The sequence below is a fragment of the Chinchilla lanigera genome, unplaced genomic scaffold (genome assembly GCF_000276665.1).
Source record: "Chinchilla lanigera isolate Chin_1 unplaced genomic scaffold, ChiLan1.0 scaffold00025, whole genome shotgun sequence".
NCBI classification, from domain to species: Eukaryota; Metazoa; Chordata; class Mammalia; order Rodentia; family Chinchillidae; genus Chinchilla; species Chinchilla lanigera.
In genome coordinates, this window is record NW_004955426.1 from 24,038,403 (window position 1) to 24,062,438 (window position 24,036).

The 24,036-nt window shown below is 42.3% G+C and overlaps 1 long non-coding RNA gene across 2 annotated transcripts; it reads left to right on the top strand.

The window, feature by feature from the left end:
- Nucleotides 1–38: 38 nt before the first annotated feature.
- Nucleotides 39–22,239, top strand: LOC102023055. Of its 2 annotated transcripts, none has more exons than XR_261219.2 (5): nt 39–1,389; nt 2,638–2,823; nt 3,310–3,429; nt 5,017–5,094; nt 21,350–22,239. It is a non-coding gene; the product is annotated as an uncharacterized LOC102023055 (long non-coding RNA). The 2 variants fall into 2 exon arrangements; XR_001234309.1 differs by having other exon boundaries at nt 39–430.
- Nucleotides 22,240–24,036: the final 1,797 nt, after the last annotated feature.

The following is a 24,036-nucleotide window of genomic DNA, read 5'->3' on the forward strand; positions in this document are numbered from 1 at the left end:
GGACGCGGCACGCGCGGGAGTGAAGTTGCCCGCTCCGGGCAGCGCTGCCTGCCCCCCAGCCTGCAGTTCTCTCGCTCTGACGGGTGGCAGAGGGGCCTCTTGAACCCCAGGCAAAAAGCAGGTTCTCATAGTGGTTTTCGTCGAAATCGTTCTCAATGTAAGGGGCCGTCACCCCCAGCCCTCCCTTGGGGTAGAGGAGGGGGCGCGCAGGACGCCTTTCTCCAGCCAAAGCTGCCTTCAAAGCTTGCTTTTCGGTGCTGGGTCTCACTAAACTGCCCCGCTGGCCTCCGGTCTATGAGGCCGCTCCTGCCTCAGCCTCCCCAGCAGTGAGCGTTACCGGCCGGTGTCGTCACGCGCACACACCGCCTGCCTATTCCGCGTCGCACTGGGACTCGGCTGCAGCGCCAGCTGGAAGGGTCACCTCGACTCAGTAAGGCGAATGGGTGGTTCCTCATTTTTCTTCATCTTCTTGTTTTTTTCTTTCTTTTTTTTTTTTTTTTACTTTGTAGCAAAATCCCTTCTTGTGAAGGAAATATTTCAATCCATTTGTTGGTAAATATTTCAAGCAAATAAAAACAAATACAGTGGGATAAAACTGCAGCGCGGTCGTGGAGACTGCCCACCTGGCTTCATCGGCAGCTCCTTAGGCAATGATCAAAAATCCCGTGGGTTGAGAAAAATTCTTTGAAAAACCTCACTTTGAAATAAAAAGTGACTTAAAAATTAGAGGCCAACTTCAGGCTGATTGTCGAAAACAGCGTGTTCCCTGCAGCCCTCAGAGTCAGAAGCCACAACACCTGGGCCGCTTCCTCTTCTCTCTGAGATCAAGCGGGCAGTGAGGGCCGCACCCGCTGCCCTCCCGGGTCTGCCTTCCAAGCGCCGCTCAGCGAGACCTCAGCGGGCCTGGAGTCTGGTTTATGCATTTCTCTGAAACCCAAGCTTTTGAAATGGAATCCCCATGAAGATGCTCATAAAGGCACTGCCTTCTTTTCTTTCAAACCAGAAAAGAAATAAAGAGCCCTAAAAACTTTATTCTGTGGATAGAATGTTTATGACATTTTAATGTCATTCCTTAAATCCCTAAACCATATGCACAGTTCAGACTTTAATTAACACTAATTATGTTTTTGGCCTTTTGAACCATGACTACTAGCTAGGGTGCTACTGCTGTGAGTTTTCAAAAGGAGATGGAACAGCCTTTTGCTCTTTCCTGCTTGCTTTTCCCCTACAAGAGCGCTAGCACGCACCGACAGTGACCCACCCGGCCTGTGTGGAAGAATGGACCGTGTGGGAGTCGGTGGTCTCTCGGTGTCCCTGGGATAAAACGGCAAGAGGATTAAGAAAACGGCAAGAGGATTAAGAAAACAAAGACAAGAGAAAACAGCTGGGGTCAGTAGAGTTACCGCTTGCTTGATGAGCAGGAGGACTGACCTCAACAGTAGGGGCGTTTACTTTATACACTTGCAAAGTAGTATCATGAGAGTTAATGTCGCCTAGCGACTAAGACTAAGACTGTAATTGTCCAAGCAGAGTACTTTTTTCAATACTGAGGTAGCTTGACTGCCTGAGGCGCTCTGCCTCTGTCCCACCCTCACACACATGACCCACGACCAACCCCAGTGGCTCCCAACAGGACTGGACTTACTCTTTAGCAATTACACCCTCGACTGAGCAAATAGCAAAACATTCTCACACATTCAGTTTCTCAACTAGACCTGTGGAGTATATAAAATGGTAGCTACTTTGGAGGAATTGGCCTGATGACGCCACTTGTTTTTGAGTGAGTAGAAAGATTCATGAGTGAGCAGAAAAGATGAATAGATAACACAGGGAATTACAATAATCTGTTTTCTCTCCTATTACATTCCCTACTTGGTGACCCTGTAAGAGTTCTTCCTGGCTGTGTGGGACTCTCAAGACTGCTCTGTAGTGAAGAATATATCTTAGTGTGACCCTGAGAAGCCACACTGAAGGCATGATTAGGGTCTCAAAGTCCTGAACCCACAAATATCTGGGCTGATTGTTTTGCATTGCCCGAAGCTTATCTCAGAATTAAATCCATGTCTGAGTGGGAGGCTGGAGAGTGGGCTTGGGGAGAATATGGTGTTCTTTTCTTTGAGCCTGCAGCTTCTTAAATGTTTAGCAATGAAAAAATTAAGACTTTAAGCTTTACTGCAGGGAGGGCAAATGATGAATGTGAGTTTAGACAAAGCTCTGCGGAGGCTTCCCTTGGACCCGTGCAGTATACAAATTAGAAAAGGATTGTTCAAAATAACCACTACCTTTAGAAAGTAACCATTTTACTGAGAATTTATTTCCAAAGAATATTGAATCGGAGGACTGATAGCTGATCATTAACCTTTAGTTCTCTCTGGTGGTGCTAGGGATTGACCCCAGGGTCTTGTGCTTGTAAGTCAAGCACTGTCCCACTGAGCTACATCTCCAGCTCAATAATTAATATCATAAAGCTGGAAAGTGTGTAATCAAAGCTGTGTCAGCAAGAGTGGGGCCCACCTCTTCCACAAGCAGCCCTCTCCTCTCTTTTGATATTTTTATTTCTGCCGAAATTTGGTGTGTGAAATATACACTACTTGTATTTTCAATAACTGTTCTATATATTGTTCTTGTGCTACACAGGATTTCCTGGGTCTGTGCTAGGCACAGGGCGGTCCTCATAAAATTGTGATTTGCTGACTCATGCTTAGGAAGCCACTGTGATGGTCAACTGCCTCGAAGAGACTTGGGTCTGTGACCGCAGAGACCGATTATCATGCAATATGCCCAGATGCTTAGGGAACTGTTGTCAGTCCTGTTGCATTCCTGGTAAATATGTTTAATGTGTTCATAAGGCTTAACCCTAACTTGTATGTTAAAGAAGACTATACTTTTTCCTGTCAGTGAGAAAAAGAACAAATGCTTTTGAGACCATAGCTGTCCCACTGCAATATAGCACAATGGTTTTTAATTTTAGAGCATTCATAGCCCCACTTTGCTATTTATTGCTCGTGACACTGAGAAATTCTTAAGCATCAAGCCTCACTTTTTAAAATCTTTAAAATGGTGATAAAATAAGAGCTAGAGTAAGAAAAGAACGAATGCTCATGAAATGCTTAACATGTAACAAGCAATTATTTTTAATGTACTGCAGATTGACTTCTTTATGAACTGTGTAACAGTAAATGACTTTATAATCACAAACGATTATGCCTAATTTCATTTTGCAGTACAGTGACGCGGTTAAGACGTAGAATTTGGAGTCATCCAAACCTATTTTAAATCTTGACTTCCCCACTCTCTCTCATTTCCTAGGTGGGGCTGGTGCCCAAGACATGCAGACAGCAGGGCCGATCACACACACTGTGCAGTGTGGCTCAGAGTCCCTGGGAAAGGGGTAATTTGAGCAGAGTTTAGGAAAGTGACAACACACAGGTATGAATGAGTGATGGGAAAGGTTAGAATGGAGCTAGAACTCTGACCTCGGGCGGGTAACAGAGGGCCCACACCCTGTGCCTCACTCTCCTCACTGCTCTACCTGGGAGGGGCGATGAGCAGCGTCTGGAAAGAGACAGTGTCTGGAAAGTAGAACAGGGCATCTACTTGATGTAACCGGAGTTGTCCGCGTCCCTGAGCATAGAGCGAGAGGCAGAGTGGAAGGTGAAAAGCGAATATAGAGGGGCAGTGGGGGGATCCAGTCAGCAATGACCAACCAAGTGTCCAGGATAATAACACTCAATTGATTATGGTTTTCAAATAAAATATGACATACACCGGGCATGGTGGTGCACACCTGTAATTCCAGCACTCAGGAGGCTGAGGCAGGAGGATCACCTTGAATTTGAGGCCAGACTAAGCTACATAACAGAGTTCAAGGTCAGTATGGACTACATGGTGAGACCCTGTCTCAAAACAAAACAAAATGACATAAAATCTTGTGATCTTGAAATTATAACTTTAAAAATGTACTCTCAAGAGAGCAAAAGAGTATCTATTTTTCAGCCAGGCATTGAGGCTGACAACTGTAATCTCAGCACTTGAGGAGGCAGAGGCAAGTGTGGGCTACGGAATGAGACTCTGTTTCAAAAAACATTGATACAGTTTTATATATTTAGTGGCATAAATATGGTTAGAATGTCTATTCTTGCAATTTGTTTGGATCCATTAAAGTCTTCTTGTATCTGCCCTACTCTTAGAAGGTAGGGCAGGGTTGATTACCAGGAGATCCCCAGACCTCCCTCTGCTGTGAACACTGCATTACGTATACTGCTTACAGTCACTGCTGGGGGCGGTAAAATCATTTTAAATTTAATTTGTGCCCAACCACGTTCTTGGGTCTCCCATCTGAGAGACACTTGCTCCTGGCCAGTCAGCTAATGTCAGTTAAGGATCTTTCTGCAGTTAATTTACACACATTCTTGATGCCGCTCTTTCTTTTAGCTCTCACGGTTTGGAGTCAGACAAACCTGGATCCTCAGGTCAATCTTAGCAGCCCTCTCTTTGAATCACGTTCACACTGGAGTTTTGGAGGGGACATTCAAGCCATCGCACCATAATAAATTACCCGGTTTCTGCAGCTTTCCCGGGTGTTTTCCATTTCTTGCTACATAAATAATTCTTCAGGGTAGAGCCCCAAGAGCCAGAGTACCTCGCAATTGTATAACGCAGTGCTTCCTGAGCTAATCTCTGAGGAACACAAGCATCTGAAAGATATTAATTGGATTTCCCCAAAGGAAATGTTCCACGATCAAATAAATTTGAAGAAGACTAGGTAAAGCAAGGCTAAGTAAATTCCAAATTACAAATGTTCTTTCTGCCTTTCATATGTGTATTGTGAGTCTTGTATGGAGAGGTCATATCTAGTATTTTCCAAACCGACTTTACTATGAAAATCTTTTAATAGAACCTCAAGTCCAACAGAACACACTTTGGAACATCCAATATAGTTTAGAAAGAATTTGATTTAATTTTCATATAATCCTCTAAATTGTCAGGCCAAATAACGTTATCTTTATTTTACAGGTAACACAAATGCCACTCTCGGCATTAGAACTGGTCTTGGCCATGGATCACAATGGGGTGAAATGGACTGAAATTGAGGTATTTGGCCCAGAATTTTAATTTCGTTCCATTGCACTGCGTCTCCAGCTGTGTGAGTTTCGGAGGGTCATTATAAATCTTAGTCATTTCTGTGCTTCTTTCACACAATATGGCAGACTCGGTAATTTCTAGGGGAAATACATTTATTTCTCATGGCCTGGCGAGTCTAGTGATCAGGTGTGAGGACCTGGGAGGGCCGTTGCTGTGCTGTAGTGTGGTGGAGGACATTACTCCTTCAGGAGAGAACCAAGAGGGGGAGCAGAGCTTATCTCTCAGTTAGGGGGGCTCTGAGGAAAAATCAGTTCATGCCTCCTTCGCTGCGGGTGGTTGCCAGCACTTCTCAGAGTTCTTGGCTTTCAGCTCATTACACCAGTTCCTTTCCTTCCCTTCCCTTCCCTTCCTTTCCTTTAGCTTTCTCATCTTTTACCATTCACTTTCACCTTTCCTTCTCTCTTCCCCACCCTTCTCCTCTCTTTTTTTTGTTTTCTCTGCTGGAGAGTAAACCCCGGGGCCTGGATTGTCAAGCACGTTAACCACATACTCTCCCACTCTGCTCCATCCTAGCCTGTATCATTCCAGTTTCTACCTCTGTGTTCACTTGGCTTTCCTACCCAGCCGTGTGCACGTCAACTTGCAATGGAAACATTTCAAATGATCAGGACTGCTTTTTTTTTGAGACAGGGTCTCACTATGTAGTTCAGACTGGCCTTGAGCTCACTTTGTAGCCCAGGCTGGTCTCCAACTCACAACAGCCCTCCTGCCTCAGCCTCCTGAGTGCTGGGATTATAGGCGTGCAGCACCATGCCCAGCTCTGTTTATTTATTATAGCAGCAAAAATCAGGTTACCTTGACCCTGACCATTATCATCATTGATTCTAGCAGGATTGCATTCTGAAAATTCAATTCTAGTATAATTTATGCAGATAAATTTTGGAGGGAAAAAAAAACTGGATGATTTTTCTAGAATTGTTTTTTCTGAAGCTATGACATTACTCAGTAGGGCCTGTAAAATTATTTGAGCAAGTTTCTTTCAAATAACTCATTTTTTATCCTTTGGAAAGTGCTTTGAAAGACATTTTATGGAGTTGTCCATGAGTCTTTTCGTAGTGTTCAAAGGCCTTCACTGAGTCCCTTGGGGACAAACATACTTTTCTCAGTACTGAGGATTAAGCTCAGGGCACTCTGTCACTGAGCTACTTCCTCTGTCCTTTTTGTTTCTTTGAATTTTGAGATAGAGCCTCAATAACTTGCCCAGGCCAGACTTGAACTTACAATCATGCATCCTTAAACATCCCGAGTGCTGAGACTGCAGGCCTGCACCACCACGCCTAGCTACAAACCTTACTTGTTCAGCTCTAAAAAAGATTTTCAATATTGATTGGACAGTAATATTAACAGCTATCAGTCAGTAGTTGTTCTCTATGCAAGCTACTGTGTATTATGTGTAACCAACTTCATTAAAATATTTCTCACAGCACACCTATGAAGATAGGTATTCTTACCACTCCTGATCTCAAAGGGGGAAAGTCAAATAGTTAAAGGTGAAACCCAGCCTTTACTCTGATTCTGTGCTTATGATGTTTGATCTCCACGTCTTCGTGTCAGCTGAGTCAGAAAGAGAAGCTGTCTTTGTCAAGGGATGCACCAGGCTATAGCTCGGAACAGGGTTTCCTGAGGATGGCCCTGCAGGCTCCTTCTGGGGATCCTACACCTGTTTTTCCAGCTGAGGCTCGGAAACCCTTTGCTGGTGTTTAGAATGAGAAAGCCCAAATGGGTGTACGTATAGGTGTGGCTAAGAGGAGGAGAAATGGGCTGTCACTGGTCTCTTCCTCTCCTCTCCTCTTTCCTTATTTCTACCTGCGCTAGTGCCTGCGCGTCGTGACCCTCCGGCACCCTTCCTGTGTCCTGCTAATAATCCTCTCGGGTACTCACTTGGATATAGCAGGGCAAAGCCGTGGCGGTGATGCAGTACCCACAGAGAATTATGGAAGGAGCTCACGACTGCAGTGCTGTTGTGACAGAGATTTATGTTGGATTCTCATTCAATATTTGGCGAGTTCCTGAAATGTTACTTCATACACAAAAACCACAATCACCCAGTTTTATGTGAAATCTGGCAACTTACTATATATCACTACAGCTGCCTGAGTTTATGAATCTGAATTCTTTTCAAACTTCTGCATGTGGTAACATGTTCCATGACCTTTTTTGTTAAGTTTACCCCTATATTTTAGGTGGGCATAAGGATCACATTCATCATAGGGGATTTGCACCGTACATGGTAGCTTGATTCTTTTGTTCCCGCTCCCCTCCCCTCCCCTCAGCCCCTCTTCCCCTCCTTATGCACAAAAGCTTTGCTTCCATTCTCCCTTCTTCTCTCATCTTTTCTTTCCCCCTCCTTCCTGTCTCCCTCCCCGCTCCCCAGTTCCCCTTCCCATTTGAAGATTTTCTTCCGATTTCCCAGTATCCATTGTACATTTTGGTCGTTATTTACGCGTCCGGTTTCTCACACCAGAGAAACAAGGCAGACATGCACCGTTATCTCAAGACAGCACATTCTGCAAATTTTCTCTGTTTTGCAAAGCGGAGACTTATTTGTCAGAAACTTCCATGTGTCCGTAACAACATTATTCACCTACTTTGATAATCAAGGACTTGCCTATCAAAACCAGTTTGTGTTTAAATCCACTGCTTCATCAAGCAAATACTGAATGTCTACCGTGTCTTGGCCAAGCGCGGGCGGTGTGCTGTGTGTCTTCTGAGTCGGAGCAGCTCCATAGCTTGTTCAAGGTAGCAGCTTTCCAACATGGCTGCACGACGGAGCGGCAAAGAGCGGAGGTCCAGCCCGTGCCAGTTCAGTGGGCTCTGTCCCTGGAGCAGGGCTGCACCTGCCTGGAGGAAGGCACCTGCCTAGAAGGCTGCAAACCCCACCAATTTGCCAGGCCGTTGTCTCCAGGGGCTGAAATACCGCAGAGGGGATGCTTTTGTCCTTACTCATGCATTTACACACAGGCTTGCTATGTGTAAGCTTGAAGCCTATGCTTTCTAGGCTTTGTTTTATGACCCAGTATGGAGTTTTACTCATTCTCTTGGTCAGATTTATGTGCTTTTTTGGACATATGCCAGCTTATTTCTTTTCTCTTATTTGAATTTACCAGAATTCCATACAGTGTTTTAAGTAGACTGTGCCCACTGACAGAGAGTTTGTGATTACAGTTTGCTAATGATCGCCAGAGTCTTAATGGTTTTTAGGGGACAGCAGCCCTTTGAGAGACTCTTGACCGGCCACTTGGAAAGATGTGATGCATTTTGATATTTTATTGCTGATAAAGTTTAATTCTAGAGCTGCTGACAGTTGTGCTTGCCATTCCTGGGGAGAAGTTTCCTGGGGATCTAGCCAGCGTGGAGGAAGGAACTAGGTAAGGAAAAAGGATGGGAGAGCGGGGGAGGGAAAGGTGCCAGGGAGGCCTAATAGACTAGATGGCTCTGGATCCAGCCTTTTGTGAAGCTTCTTATCGCAAGAATTCACAATGAGCTACCTTCATTTAACATAGGCAACTCTCTCCTTTTCCTGACATTTTCCAGGCAAATGCAATATGAGATTACTTATGTCCGCTTTTGCTCTGTTTGAAGTTAGGAGGGAGGGGCCATGAATGAGTGTGTATGTTGGTGAGTGTGTGTGTGAGGTCCGCTATGTGTGCCACCATTTGAGCTTTATAGCAGTCCTATAAGTTAGGTGTTGCTGACTATAAATACAAAATTCAAACATTAGGGTGAGAGTTAACTTTAACTTGTAAGAATAAAGGTTTAAAACATATGTGTGTGTATGTCTGTGAATGTGTGCATTTGTGTATTACACATATGCAATCAGCTGTCAGGATCAGACACAGCTGTATGTCTGTGAATGTGTGCATTTGTGTATTACACATATGCATCAGCAGGCTTATGATATTATTTAGAGCTTTCATCTGTACATTTTTCCTTGCCATTACTTCTAAATAAAACGGTATAATCACTATGACCATAGTATTTACTTATTGATTGATGTGTGGTGCTGGGGATCATCCCCAGCCCAACATGGTATTTACATTGCATTAGATAATATAAGTACTCCAGAGATGATTTTTACATATACAAGGATGTGCATGGATTATATGCAAACGCTACACTATTTTATACAAGGGACTTGAACATCTTTAGATTTGATCTGTGGAGTGTCCTGAGATCTATCCCATACAGACTCCAAAAGATGACTGCATAGCACATCCTGGTGTATATATGTATGCATATGTATGTAGGGTTCATAGTATGCAATAGACAAAATTGAAATGTTCATGGTAAAGAAAGTTCAGCTCTGCTCCCTCATTTGAATCAATGCAGTTTTTCAAGATTGTCAATTTACTTGCACCAGGGATGTCAACACTTGATTGAAGCTTGAAATCAGATCTTATTTACTCTTTCAGTGTCTCACACTAGGGAGACAACACCATGTTTAGACATGTGCATCTGGTTTATTTCCCTTATGTGTATGGTCTCAAGTTGCATCCATTTACCTATAAAAGTCTCAAGTTTATTCTTCTTTAAGGCTGAGTACTCCATTGTATAAAAAGACCACATCTTTTTTATCCATTCCTTGATTGATGGACGTTTGGGTTGTTTCCAAGATCTAGCTATTACAAATTGTGTTGCTATAAATGTAGGTGCACATATATTGCTGTGATACAGTATGTTTAATTCTTCTGGGAAGATACTCAGAAGGGAAATAGCTCGATCGAATGGGACCACCAGTCCTAGTTTTTTGAGGAATCTCCACAGTGATTTCCACAGTGGTTGCATCAGTCTCCACTTCCACCAACAGTGAAGAAGAGTTTCTTTGTCCCCACAGCCTTGCCAGCATTTGTTATTGGTTTTTCTTTCTTTCTTTCTTTCTTTCTTTCTTTCTTTCTTTCTTTCTTTCTTTCTTTCTTTCTTTCTTTCTTTCTTTCTCTTTCTTCCTTCCTTCCTTCCTTCCTTCCTTCCTTCCTTCCTTTCTTTCTTTCTTTCTTTCTTTCTTACCAGAAATCAATCAAACTTCAGACCTCATATTTGCCAGGCAGGCACTGTGCCACTGAGCTGTATCCCTAGCTCTGATTTCTTGACAATAGCCATTCTTTCCAAGGTGAGATGGAATCTCAGTGTTGTTTTAATTTGCATCTTTCAAATGATCAGTGATATTGAACTTTTTTTCATATATTTATTTGCTCTTTGCATTTCTTCATCTGAGAACTGTGTATTCATCTCAGATATCCATTTTTGGGTTGGGTCTTTAAATTTGGGAGGTCTGATATTTTTGAGTTCTTTATGTTTCCGATAGTAATCCTTTGTCTGAAGAATAGCTGGCAAACATTTTTTCTCACATTGTGGGTTGTCTCTTCACTCTGTTGGTGGCTTCTCTTGCTGTGCAAAAGCTTTTTAGTAAGATGAGATCCCAGCTGTTGATTCTTTCTGGTAGTTCCTGTGTGATTGGGGTTTTATTCATAAAATCTTGGCCTACCAATGTGGAAGCCTAGAATTGCCCCTATAAATACTGAAGAGGACCTGGGGCTGTTCTCTCTCACTGGAAATGAGGTGGAGGAGGGAAGAACGCAGTAGCATGAGATTAGGCAGAAAGTATCTTTCTTTATGCTTCATAGCCTGGAGGGAAATTGTGAGCTTCTGCACACAACTTGCTCATTCAGCAAGGTGTCCCTGGCTGCAGAAGTCCCTTGGAGATGGCTCTAACTACTTCTTGTAAACTTCAGAGGAGTGACTGCTCTGGACAGTAACCCAGTAGACCTGTATTTTTAACTTCTTACTGTTGGTGATAGCAACCTGATTGTGCCACACCAACGATACATGTAGTCAGCCTGGTGAATTTTAGTGTTGTAACCTTGTGCCTAGGATAAGGCCTCCAGCCTCCTACTTCCAGATGTCTCCTACTGGCTGATGGTTCAGCGATTCCAGCCTGCTGCCAGTGACACAAGCACAGCATGCTATTCTTTGTGCCTTATTCTGTCTGAAGCCCCTTTCCCATTTACCTGGCAAACATCTCACTCATTTTCGTAATCTCCTTCAGGCATCCCTTGATGAGGTGCGAGTCACCTGGATGCTTGGAGCTGGTCACTCGGCACTCTGTGCCACTTGCATCTTTGCTTCTGTCATGGCTTCTTTTTTCTGCTGCTCTCCCCTCTTTCTCCTCCATCTTGCATCCACTCATATAAATGGAGGGTTTGGGACATAGTTATAGTGTTTATAGCCATTTGGAGTCAAGCTGCTTGGGTTAAATCCTAATTCAACCCCTCATTATCTGCAGGACATCCCTAGGCCTCTGTTTTTTCACTGATAGAATGGGGAAGACTATGTGAGTGTGTAGTAGGATTATTATGGAGGCAAACTGAGGTAGTCTTTGGCAAGTGACTGGTGCAGGTATGTTCCCAGCAAATAGTGTATTATTTTGTCTATTAACTGGGAAAGAAAGATGACCATTGCCGTACTGAATAAAGTTACCCCCAGGGCCCCATTGCATAACTTTCTGGACATTGCATGATGTTTGCCTTATTTTCCTCTCCTGCTGATGTTTATCAGCTGCCTGCAAATGTGACTAGGGGGAAGAATCATCATTTCTACCAATTACTTAAGAAGACACTTCATATCTTTCTGCTCCTGACTTCTCTAAAAGCTCAGAGCAAACTCAACAAGCAGTACTGCTGGCTTGGGGACCCAGGCAGAAAATAGGCATTTTTCAAATTCCAGGCCTTGGGGCTGGGGATTTAGCTCAGCGGCAAAAGCGCCTGCCTGGCAAGCGCAAGGTCGTGAGTTCGATTCCCGGTACCGGAGAAAAAAACCAAAAAAAAAAACAACAACAACAAAAAAAACCCCCACAAATTCCAGGCCTTACTTTGTTGTCTCAGCTTTAAAAGTCTGGTTTTTTTACTTCTGATTCTGGAGATTGAGCCCAGGACTTCACATATGCCAGCGAGTGCTCTGCCCCTGGGCTGTATCTCCAGCCCCTGGGTGTTTTAAAGTTTCTGGGGAATAGGTTTAGCTGCTTCTGACATAGTCTTGACAGGTTCCAGCACCTCTTCTATAACCTAAGGATCTCAAGCACAGCCACCAGCCCTGCCTCTATTTTCCAGAAAAAACCAAAACAAAACAAAACAAAATAAAACAAAACAAACACATCAAAAGACAACATTGTGGTGGGAACTATGGAAGCAGCAGTGCTTCTTTCTACCCCGGACAGCCAAACATGCTCATTTAAGCCAGAAGCGTTATCATGGCTCCGCAGCAAATATCTTTACCAGCTAGGCCAGCTTGTAGCCACTGTGGAAAAGGTCCATGGCCAATCTGAGCTTGTAAAACCTGACCAGCCAGAACTACTCCCCAGGTAGGTTCCGCTCCCCGCAGGGTCCCTGTGTCTCTCACAGATTATGCCAGTTACAAAATGAAATGGAATGCGCCTGGTTAGATAATGAGAGGCATACTTTCATTTAATCTGTCCTTACTTTATCTTTTTTCTCCAAAACAGAAGATGAATTTAAATTGGCTCCTCTTCTGAGGTAGATGGGGGTTATTGTTAGAAGTGTGATTAGGAAGAATGCCTCCTGCACTTAGTATTCTGCCTTACTCCGAGGGTAGTTTAAGGATGAGTCAACACCAGCTTGGATTGAGCGAGGCACCCGATTGTACTTTAACCAAACTAACATGAACTTTGACCTTTGACTCTTGGGTAGTGGTTACAGCGAACAGTTTAATCTACTAGCATCTCTGAAAAGAGTTTCAGACATTTACTTTAAAAGCCATTAACCCAATAATTTCAGAGGAGCAACAGACCAGCCAAGACTAGAAAAGCACTGCAAGTGAGTTTTCCACCCTGTTCTGGAGGGGACACACGGACTGAGTTCTTAGAAAACAGGACCCAATAAATAGCTCTGAGGTAAAAGTTTCAGTTAAAACTCCAGAGAATAAACTCTTGCAGGAAGAACCTATTTCTGAAATAAGCACCTCTCTCTCAGCATCTGATCTTCTCACTTTCTTCAAATAAACGTTGCACTTTGCTAGGTGAGGTGTGGCCTTGGGAATTTACTCCTTCTCGCCCTCACCCATAGGAATGATTTCCTGAGGTCTAAATGAGAGAATTACTTATCTCTCCCTAATGAAGTGGGACCTTTCCAATCTTGACAAGTACTCAAATTCAGATGAAAATCTCAGAGCCTCCTGTGAGCGCCTGGCTTGCTTTTCTTAGACAGGGGAAGTACATCACGAGCCCCATCTAGAGGTGTGCCTTGGAATTGTCGGTAAAAGGCTTCTAATGTGAGTTCTGAGAACAGAATATATGTACTGAATTTCAAGAGTATCGTGATAAGCAGAGTGCGGAGGTAAGAGAGAATTAAAAGATGAAATATTTACTCTCAAAGAACTTAGAGTGTTAGGGACAAGAAGGAAAGCGATATCATAATCATAAATGTGATAAATAGACCGCTGCCTTCTTCTAAGACCTTCCCCGGCGAGGGGGATTTAAGCTGTATGTTTGGGACAGAGATGAAGGAGGGAAATGTTGGTTGAGAGGAGGGTGTCCCACCTGCAAATTATTTAGCTCTTGAGACAGTGTTAGAGAACCCAGACATTTTCACTGTAGGGCTCTGGAGAAGGACACTGAAAGCCACCAGGCCTGACAAGACCTTCCCACATTTGCTGGAGCCGGGGGCACAATCCTGGGGTCAAATCCCCAGGCCCATAACCTCAGCAACCCCAGGAGGGTTGAGAAGCGTCCTGTCTTGCTGAGCTCAGTTGTGCCCCTCGAGGTGCTAATTTTCTTTGAGAATCAAGGAGAAGCCCAGGAGTCTGGTGGTTTCTCTCCACACCCATTGATTCCAGGTTGCAGCTGGCTGGTTGCCTGGTCAAGAATCTCCTGGGATAGTAAAACGTATTTTCAATCTCTGTCTTACAACTGCCTGGGAGCTAGATCTGCTACTGCTAAGGAATCTGCCTCCCAGTGATAATAACATTGAACTACAAGATGGTGATAAAATTGAAGAGGCTGTGTACAATATTGTACTTGTTTATTTTTAGGAACTATTAAATACACTGTAGCTAAAAATATTGAAAGTCTGAAAAATACTGACATCTAAGAAAGGCAGAGCACATCACGGTCTGCTCCCCACACACTTCCAGATAGTACCCGGGGTGGGGTTTGGACCTCCTGTGTATTGTGCTGGCAAATCTTGTCTGCTGCCAACGGTGTTTCAAATTCTTAGTGTCCTCTCTTCTTCTCCGCCTCCCAGGCTCGCTGTCAGAAGAACCTTTGCGTTTGCTCTCACCTGCTGGCTTCCTACCTGCACCGCAGTCTCATGCAGAATTATTTAGCTCTTCATTTCTGCAGTCTCTTCCATAGCCCATCCTTCCAGTTATTCTGTCTTTCTTTGCAACCTCTCTTGAACTTGAACTCTTCCAGCATGCATGGCCTCATTCACAAGTTGTTCCTTGTTCCTTTCCAAGTCTCAGCTACCCTGTGCTTCTTTGACTTTTTTGTGTGTGTGGAACAGGTAATTCAACCAAGGACCTATACGATGTGTTGCATTCCCAGTTGTATTTTTTAAATTATTTATTTTGAGACAGGGCCTTGCAGAGTCACTGTTTCCTAGGCTGAGCTCAAACTTTTGAGTTTTTCTCTCAGCCCACCAGAATGCTAGCAGTACAGGTGTGTACCACCAGGCCTGGCCTCCACCAACTTATTTCCTTCTCTCTCTCTATTATTTTGTATAATTTTTTCTCCTGCTCATGTTGCTGTGCTGTATCTTCATGGTGTATATTCTATTTTCTTCCTGTATCTACTTTTTATTGCTTCTTTTTAATCAATCTCTTCCTGTAAGTCTTGAAAGACTCCTTGAACAAACTTTATCTTCAAGTCCTGATCTTTTCTATATTTCAGCCAAATATGTTTTCTCAGAGAGGTCCCTCCCCGCAAAAGTCCCACTTTTGTGCTTTGTCTTGTTTCTTAGCTTGTGCAATTCATTTTCAGGTCTGACCTGTGCACTGTCTTTATTTCCTAAGGCGCACCTGCACCCACCTTCCTTCCTCTAGGTGCTGGGCCACCTGCCTTAGCACCTGGGTGCAGGAGACCTGGCTGTCAGCCACAGGCATGTGTACTTCACCACCTCTTTCCGTCTGCTTGCCTCTTTGGCACCCCATTTTCCTTGACTCGTCAGTCTTCTCAGAGCACTAAGCAATCACGACCAGTCCATGCCTCCTCAGCTGCTCATTACATTCTACCCAGCTTCTGCTCCTCTCATAACTTCTAAAGGATGCAAAACATAAAGGGGAATCAGACAGGAATTTTGAAAGTATAAAATATGGCATGTAAAGTTAGAAAACAGCTTAATCAATGGACTCAAAGAATATAAGTGTAGAATACGGAGTCACTAGATTTGAGAATAGATCATTAAGAATCATCCAATCAGAACAACAAAGAACAATATTTACAAAAAAAGAGCAACCAAGTCTCAGAAACTTATGGCATTTTACCAAAGATATAATATTCATATTACTGGAATTATAAAAAGAGAGGAGAAAAACATATGCTAAAAATTACAAAAGTAGCTGAAAAACTTGATGAAAGACATACATTTAGAGACCCAAGATGCTGAGCAAGGGCTGGGTATGGTGACACATGCCTGTAGTCCCAGCACTTGGGAAGCTGAGGCAAGAAGACTGCTTCAAGTTTGAGGCAGGCCTGGGGTACATAATAAGTTCAAGGCCAGCCTGAACTAAATAGCAAGACTCTGCTTAAAAAAAAAAAAAAAGAAGCTAACTAACCCCCTCCAAATAATTCCAAAGAAATCTTGCTCTATATACATAATAATCAAACCATCAAAAATTAAAGGCAATCTTGAAAGCAGTCTGAAAGAAAAATGGCATATTACCCATATGGAAACAATGATTCATCCAGTTTTGATTTTTCATCAGAAACTGTGGAGGTCAAAAGTAAGTGGTACATTTTAAAGTGCTAAAGGTAAGTAACTAAATCCTGAATTTTATGTTTAGTAAAAATATACTTTAGTAATGAAGGGAAAATCAATAAAATAAAAGTGGACAAACAACAAAGAAAATTAATAAACTAAAAGATGATTTTTGAAATCATTAATAAAACTTAGAAACTTTCAGCTAGGTCAGTCAGTTAATAAAACAGAAAAGCTAGGCATGGTGGGATATGACTGTAATCCTAGCACTGGGAGGCTGAGGCAGAAAGATTTCAAGGCTAGCCTGGGCTGCACAGGGAGACTGTGTCTCAGTACAGAAACAAAACATCCAAGTAACACATATAAAAGAAAAGGAGGAATATATTATTATAGTGATCCTCTTGCCTCAACCTCCCCAGTGCTGGAATTATAGCAGCACTGTACTGGGCCATCATGCTTGGCTGGAAATATTTTTAAGAAAAAAAAATACCAGATGTGGGCAACAAAAAACTGCAGAACATTTTTGAGAGAAATTATAGAAAACCTAAGTAAGTGTGTAGAATACCACTTCGTGAATGAGAAGAGAGAATATCATTTAGCTTTCCATTCTCCCAAAATTCATACATATCTTTAATATAATTTAATTAAAATCTATTATATTTTTGGGGACAGAAATTCATTCGTTGAATTTCAGATTCACATGGACATGAAACCTTGAAAACAGAAACAAAGTTGGCGAATGTGTAGTGCTAATACTAAGACTGTAACTTAATCTGTTTAAGAAAAGACTTACAGATCAATGGAACAAAATAGAGTTTAGAATTCAAACCTCAGCGGGTGTGGTGGTGTACCCCTGCATCCCTGTAATCCCAGCACTCGGGTGGCTGAGGCAGGAGGAAAGGCACAGGTTCGAGGCCAGCCTGAGCTACATCGTGAATTAAGGGATAGCCTGAACTGTATAGTGGGACCATGTCTTAAAAAAAAAAAAAAAAAAAAAAAAGAGAATTCAAACCTCATACGATTAATTGATTTTTTTAAAAACAAAAATATCACAATAATAACAGTGAATTGAAGTCTTCTTAATCACTCCTGTATATTAAGAAGCAAATACACAGATGTTACATGTGAATATAATGCAGTACGATTAGTCTGCCAGATGCAGGGTATACGCAAGTAAAAAGCTCTTGCATTACAGAAAGGCTGAGACTTGGGAAGCCTTCATTGGAAAGATGATTTTCATTCTCCGTTTTATAAGATAAGAAATATTTAAAGTATTGATGTCAGGATATGTGGTTTTCTGAAGATCATTTAGTATTAGAGAAGACTTTTTGCTTCTAACACAAGTCGTTGAGAGCCGGTGATGTAGCTTTGTGGCATAAGCGCCTGCCCGGCAAGCTTGAGTTCTATTCCTGGTACCGAAAAAACGAACAACAACAACAAAATAACACCAGTCATTCCGTTCTTGGGTTCCCGGAAATTCTCAGTAATAAAGAGTAAAGCACAGTCTCTTATAATGTAAAAACAGTTAACTGTAATTTTGTGTGTTTTTAAGTCAAAGGCAATCATACATGAAACTCCATTTGCCAATAGATTTAGCATGAAAAAGTCTAAGTAGAGAGGTTGTGAAAATTGAACCAAACCAACGAAATAATTGCTTCTAGTGCAGTTTTCCATTTATTCCAGCAGATGGCGATACAATCATTGTTAGATTTTTACCATCCGCCTGCAAGAAGATGACTACTTGTCTTTTTCCTTTGCTTTTTGGGGGTCATCTTCTCTGTGATGAACCTTTTAGGCTGCTAAAATAATTCTATTCTGGATGTTTTAAAGGTTATGCACAATCTTAAACTGTTACCTCTGGTAACATTTTAATTATGAAGGATCTTTAAAAAATTGTGACATAAACACTTAAGGCTGCTAGAATACAATGGGAGAGCTAGGGACTTGCTCTTGAGCATAGTAATAGACGCTGTGCCTTACACGAAATTGCAAAGGCAGAAGCGACAGAACTGAGAGCCAACTGATTGGCTCTTAGCTGTTCAAAAAAAGCATCAGCCAAAGATCACACTGGTGTTCTAACCTGGTCTGAGGAGAAACTAAGCAGAGGTATGTCAGAAGAAACAGGTTAGGAGACTAAGAGTTTTTCCTGAGATGCTGTGGCTCATGCATACCCTGACTTAACTTCCACTGAGAACTGGGTCTGCTGTTTCAGCAAGGGGAACAACTTGGGAGAAATGTACACGAGGTGGGTATTTGTAGCAGTGGGAGTAGATGAGGCAGTCAGACAGAGAAGCCTGAAGCCCTGGGAACCTTCTGGATAATGTCTGTATTTAGGAGACACCCAGTGTGATTAAGGTTAGCAGAATTTCCACATATGAGTATGATTCTTAGACGCTTAGGAACAAGGAGGAGTGGAAAAAGAGTAACAAATATTTTTAAAAATTTGGGGAGATCAGTTGACAAGCAGCTACTGGGCTGTGAGAAATTGTTAAATACTTTGAAAATGGCAGAGAGATTATTATCCCCAAGGAGTAGAGAGAATATGAAAGAGTATAAAATCTCCTTTTAGAAGATTGGCAGTAAAGGTACGGGAAGAAGTGGGTCTGCAGGTTGATCGGGCAGGAGGGATACAGGGACATTTCATATAACAGAGACCTGAGCATGTTTGTATCTGCGGTGAAGGAGGCAGCAGAAAGTGCATTATAATCATTTCCATTTTTTCTTAAATGAGATCTAGACAATTTAAGGAAACTGTACAACTTCATGTACTAACACTTTGGTAGATATAAGGAACATGGTAGACAATTTTAATGGGAAATTTTCAACGTGCTCTTTATTATTGATTGTTTATTTTGTGTCTTCCCACTCCTCTCTGTTTTCGATATCTAAAGTTGGGGGCTGAAAGAGTCAGCCATGCCAACCTCGTCAGGTCCCAGCTCCCAGAATGTCTGACATCGTGTCAAGTGGCGGGTTGGAGGTGAGGGGCTGGCTGTTGTTATCTGCAAGCATTTAGGATCGTAGAAAGCCCTGAAGCCCCCTACTCCTCCTGACCTGGGAGCATGTTTCTTAAGGCTTGCGGAGAGCTTTTCATCCTATTCTGCTTTTTGCTTTCCCTTGTTCGGCAGTTCTTTATCTCGCTGGCACGACTGCTGAGGTGGAGAGTTTGCTTCTTGCCACTAGAGCTTTAGTGTCCTGGTGTCATTACTGTGCAGAGGAATCCGCACAGGCTGACAGTTGAAGCTGTCTGAGGAAAAAATAACATAACCTTGGGGAGCAAACAACTGAGTCTGCCATTAAATATGATAAACACACTGGTTTCATTAAAAACTAATAACAAGGCAGAGTTCTCAAACACAGAGGCGACGGAAAGTGGAGAGAAGGCAGGAAGAGGCCGCGGGGGCGGGAGATCCCCCAGGAGACACTGTCTGGTTTTCAGCAGCGTGGTTGAGCAGCTTATCTATCAGGTCCTAAAGACCTGTTTTTTTATCTTTAATTCTTTGAAATTCTGTGCCACATCTGTCAACAGCCGTCAAGTAAAATATGAAGTTACCCCCAAGCTTACGTCTGCCCACCTTGCTAGGAAGACTGCAAACGCTGTGTTCTGGGAGACAGAACACGCCCACCGAGAGCTGCACCACACAGACTTTCACGCCAACTAAAACCCACGTAAAGAGAAAGTGAAGAAATCTACCTTTTCTTAGGTTTGGTGCAATGAGGAATGTAAACTCCTGAACTGGAATTTATTTCTGATGGAATAAGTTAGTTCATTTGTTCCTTTTCATGTTTTTGTAGAACCCACTGCGTAGTAAGCTGCTCTCCTGGTCAATGCTTTGGAATTACAGGGAAGCAAAATCACAGGGAAAACATTTTACATAAATCCTTCTTTTACTACAGCTTGGTTGTTTTGTGGTTTCCTCAAGATTCATAAGGACCAGAACTTGTTCCTGTTCATTATTTCTTTAAAACCCTAAAACTTTTCGTACAGTGCTTAAAAATATTCTGTTTAGTCAGATACAGTGGTGCACTCCTTCAGTCCCACCTGCTTAGGAGGCTAAAACAAGAAAATCACACATTTGAGGCCAGTCTGGGCAACTTAACAAGGCCCTGTCTCAAAATAAAAAATAAAAAGAGATGGGAATGTACCTCAGTGGTAGAGTACCTCTGGGTTCCATTCCCAGTATCACAAAATAAGACAAAAACGCACTAGAACACACAGAAACCCTCTGATACTTTTAAGCTGGGGTACTCACTGGAGCTTCATAGCAGTCATTCAGCTTCCTGCCAACATCACCCTGGGATCGGCACTCTCGCACATGTGTCAACACTGCCCACCTGCTCCTTGGGAGCCGTGAGTAGTTGCATCAGTGCATATTTTCACGGATAAACTCATTAATCCCTATCATCCCAAGCATACGCCAAAGTATGAAATCCCATTTTGTATCTTCCCCCTACAGAACACTCTTTAATTGCAAGACAGTTAATGGGTTTTCAGAATTTGAGATCCTTTGTTTTTTTTTTTTTTTCTCCGGTACCGGGAACCGAACTCACGACCTTGCGCTTGCCAGGCAGGCGCTTTGCTGCTGAGCTAAATCCCCAGCCCCAAGAGATCCTTTGGTATTGGCTATTTTGTGTTATAACAAACATTACATTTGATGAGAACAAAATGAAATTTCCACTGGGCATGGTGGCACACCCTGTAATCCTAGCACTCAGGAGGCTGAGGCAGGAAGACCATTGTGAGTTCGAGGCCAGCCTGGACTACAAAATGAGTTCAAGACTAGCCTGAACTGTATAGTGAGACCCTGTCTCAAAAAGACAGACAAAAAAAAAACAAAAACAAAAAACCAAAATGTAATTTCTAAAATTTATTTTGTCCTGCCTAATATGGTTTGTTGGATAGATTGAAAGTTTTTCTTTGTTATTTCTGTAAAACACACATAAATCAGTTGGGCGTGGTGGAGCACTCCTGTAATCCCAGCACTGGGGAGCCTGAGGCAGGAGGATCATTTTGAGTTCCAGGCCAGCCTAAACCACAAAGTCAGTTCAAGGCCAGCCTGAATTGCTCAGGGAGACCTTGTTTCAGAAAGATAAAGAAACAAACAAACAAACAACCCCCACATATAAATCAAGATGAATTTAAATCACATAAATCTAACAGGGACAGGAAGGACTTGATTCATTTAAGACGAAGAGGAGGAGGCTGACGATACAACTACATAATTGAAACTGGTCATGTTTGTTCTAGGACTGTCCATTGATTTATATTTTTCTTATTTAAGTTTACACAGGATCTACCCATGTACAACAATAAGCCAACCTACACTAATGGAATATTTTCTGTGTAAAGAGCTCCCAGCAACATACTTGGAAACTTATGTCTATAAACGCAAGTCTGGAGATAGAAAGCTGACTGAACTTCTAGTGCCACTGTAAATACTTGAGCTACATTAGTGTCAGCATTTTTCACCAGCAAATGCAATTTAACTAAGGATCCTTGCTGAAAAGTACCATGTGTGCCACAGCAGCTCAGGAATCCAGCGGCAAGGGCAAGTTCACAGGCTTGGGTCACACACCCATTATAACTGCGTGGTGTGATATGTTGACCAGGCAGTTTCTCATGATACTTCTGTGATGGAACTGGAACATTACAGCAAGCCCCAGAAGCACAGTCCTGGAGTGATTTATAATTTTGGTGTGGTGAAGTGGTGAACACTGTTAAAATAGCTTTCGAAGAAGAGTGGCTGCTGAGCGGAAAAAAAAAATCAACTACAAGTGAAGTAATAGGCTTACCAATAATTCACTCTGGAATACTAGAAAGCACATGGTGTCAGAACTGAAGTTTTGCTCCTCTTGTCATTTGCTAACTCTTTGTACTAGAGTTGATTTTAAAATTTTCTGAACCTTAATTTTTTTCTCTACAAAATGGAAAAATGAATCTAATCCTAAAGGACTGTTGTGAATATGAGAAACTGTATGGAATCATCAAACCCATTTCTGGCACACAGTAGGTATGCAATATCAGTTCAACCTCTGCTTCTCTTTCCTCCTCTATCCAGTATACCATCTACCTAGCATTCATGCAGATCAAGTATCTTGTAGACTGTCTTATTGGGTTACTGGACAGTTATTCTGACTTTTTTTTTTGTCTGAAAGTCTTCCACTATCTATACTAGAAAAATTAAATATTTAATTCTACTACAGAGTGTACATGTGTATAACTTTCCTGTTACTGGTACAAAATATCTGGCAACTACTATTTAAAGGAGGAAAGGTTGGGGCTGGGGATTTAGCTCAGCGGCAAAGCGCCTGCCTGGCAAGCACAAGGTCGTGAGTTCGGTTCCCGGTACTGGAGAAAAAAAAAAAAAAAAAAAAAAAAAAAGGAGGAGGAAAGGTTATATTTGGTTCATGGTTTGGGGAGATTCAGTCCATGATCAGCCGACTCCAAGGCAGAAGTGGCATGGTGGAAGTGCATAGTGGGAGAATATTGCTTACATCATACAGCTTAGCTTTTCCTGGCATCATTACTATCAGCATTCTGGTCTCCTGAGCTCTGACCAGAAACACCCATAAAACACTGTGTATAACATTCTAGGGTCTACATCTCCAAAGCTTTCCAAATTCCTCTCATAAACTAATTCCAAAGACTTCTAAACCACATGGTTAGGTATAGTTCTAGCAAGGACTACACTACTTTGGTACTCATTTTGTATTAGTCAGCTTTCCTGTTTAGGGAACAAAATATTTGAGAACCACAGCTTATAGGAGAGGCTTAATTTGGTTCATGATTTGGGGAAATTCTGTCCATGGTCAGCTGGCTCCAAGGCAGAAGAGCAAGGTAAGAGGGCATGATGTGAGTATAACTACTCACATCCCAGCAGCCAGAAAGCAGAGAGTGAGCAGAGGAATCAAAGACAAGGTCTTCTAAGTCATGCCCTCTGTTACCACCTCCTCTGACCAGGCACATCATATATGAATGCATCAGTGAATTACAGTGGACCCTCCAGTTATGCCTGGGCTCATATATGAACACCTTGGGTTATGACACCTTGGGTTATGAACTTATGACAAAAGTCTTGAGTAATGACCTGAATGTCAGTGCTTGTGCAGCAGTAAACAGACTCATGATGCCACAAAAGCATATATAAACTTATGTAAGCATTAGTGTGAGCCTAATGTGTGTATCTGTGGATGTGATTTTGGTCAGTGCTTTATGCAATGACTACAATTACTGCTATCAGAATGGTCCCCAAAAGGCTAGAAAAGAAGATAAGGAAGGAAGAGAAGGTAAAGAAAGCAATCAATAAAAAAAAAAAGGAAATTGTGGAGAAATATGAGAGTGGCATTCATGTGACTGACCTCGTGAATATGTACCGCATGTCAAAATCCACCATCTTAATCTTACAGAGAAAAGATTTGTATAAGGAAGCTAGTGTTGCTAAAGGTGTTACTCAAATTAGTAAGTCATGATTAACACTGTTAGATGAGATAGAAAGGCTATTAATAGTGTGGATAAACAAAAGGCAGATGGCAGTTTATAGCCTGAGTCTGTAATCTGTGAAAAGCTGGGGCTATAAATGCAAATCTCATAAAGAGTAATCCATCAATGAGTGATAATAGTGAAACATTTAATATCAGTAAGTGGTGGTTTCATAATTTTAAAGAGTGAATTGGGGTTCACTAGGCACAGTGAAGCACTTGCAGGCAGACAGTGCTGATAAAAGGGCTGCTGAAAATCACATACACCATTGTGAAATGATGACACAGAGACATGCCTTTTGCTTCTATCAAGTTTTTAGCTGTGATGAAACTCTTCTTTTTTTGGAAGAAAATTCCCAGGAGAACATATATTATTCAAGAAGAGAAGAAAATGCCAGGTCACAAGTCTATGAAGGGCAGGCTAACCTTACTGCTGTGTGCCAATGTGAGTGGTGACCTCGAGATAAAACCTTTCATGGTTTATCACTCT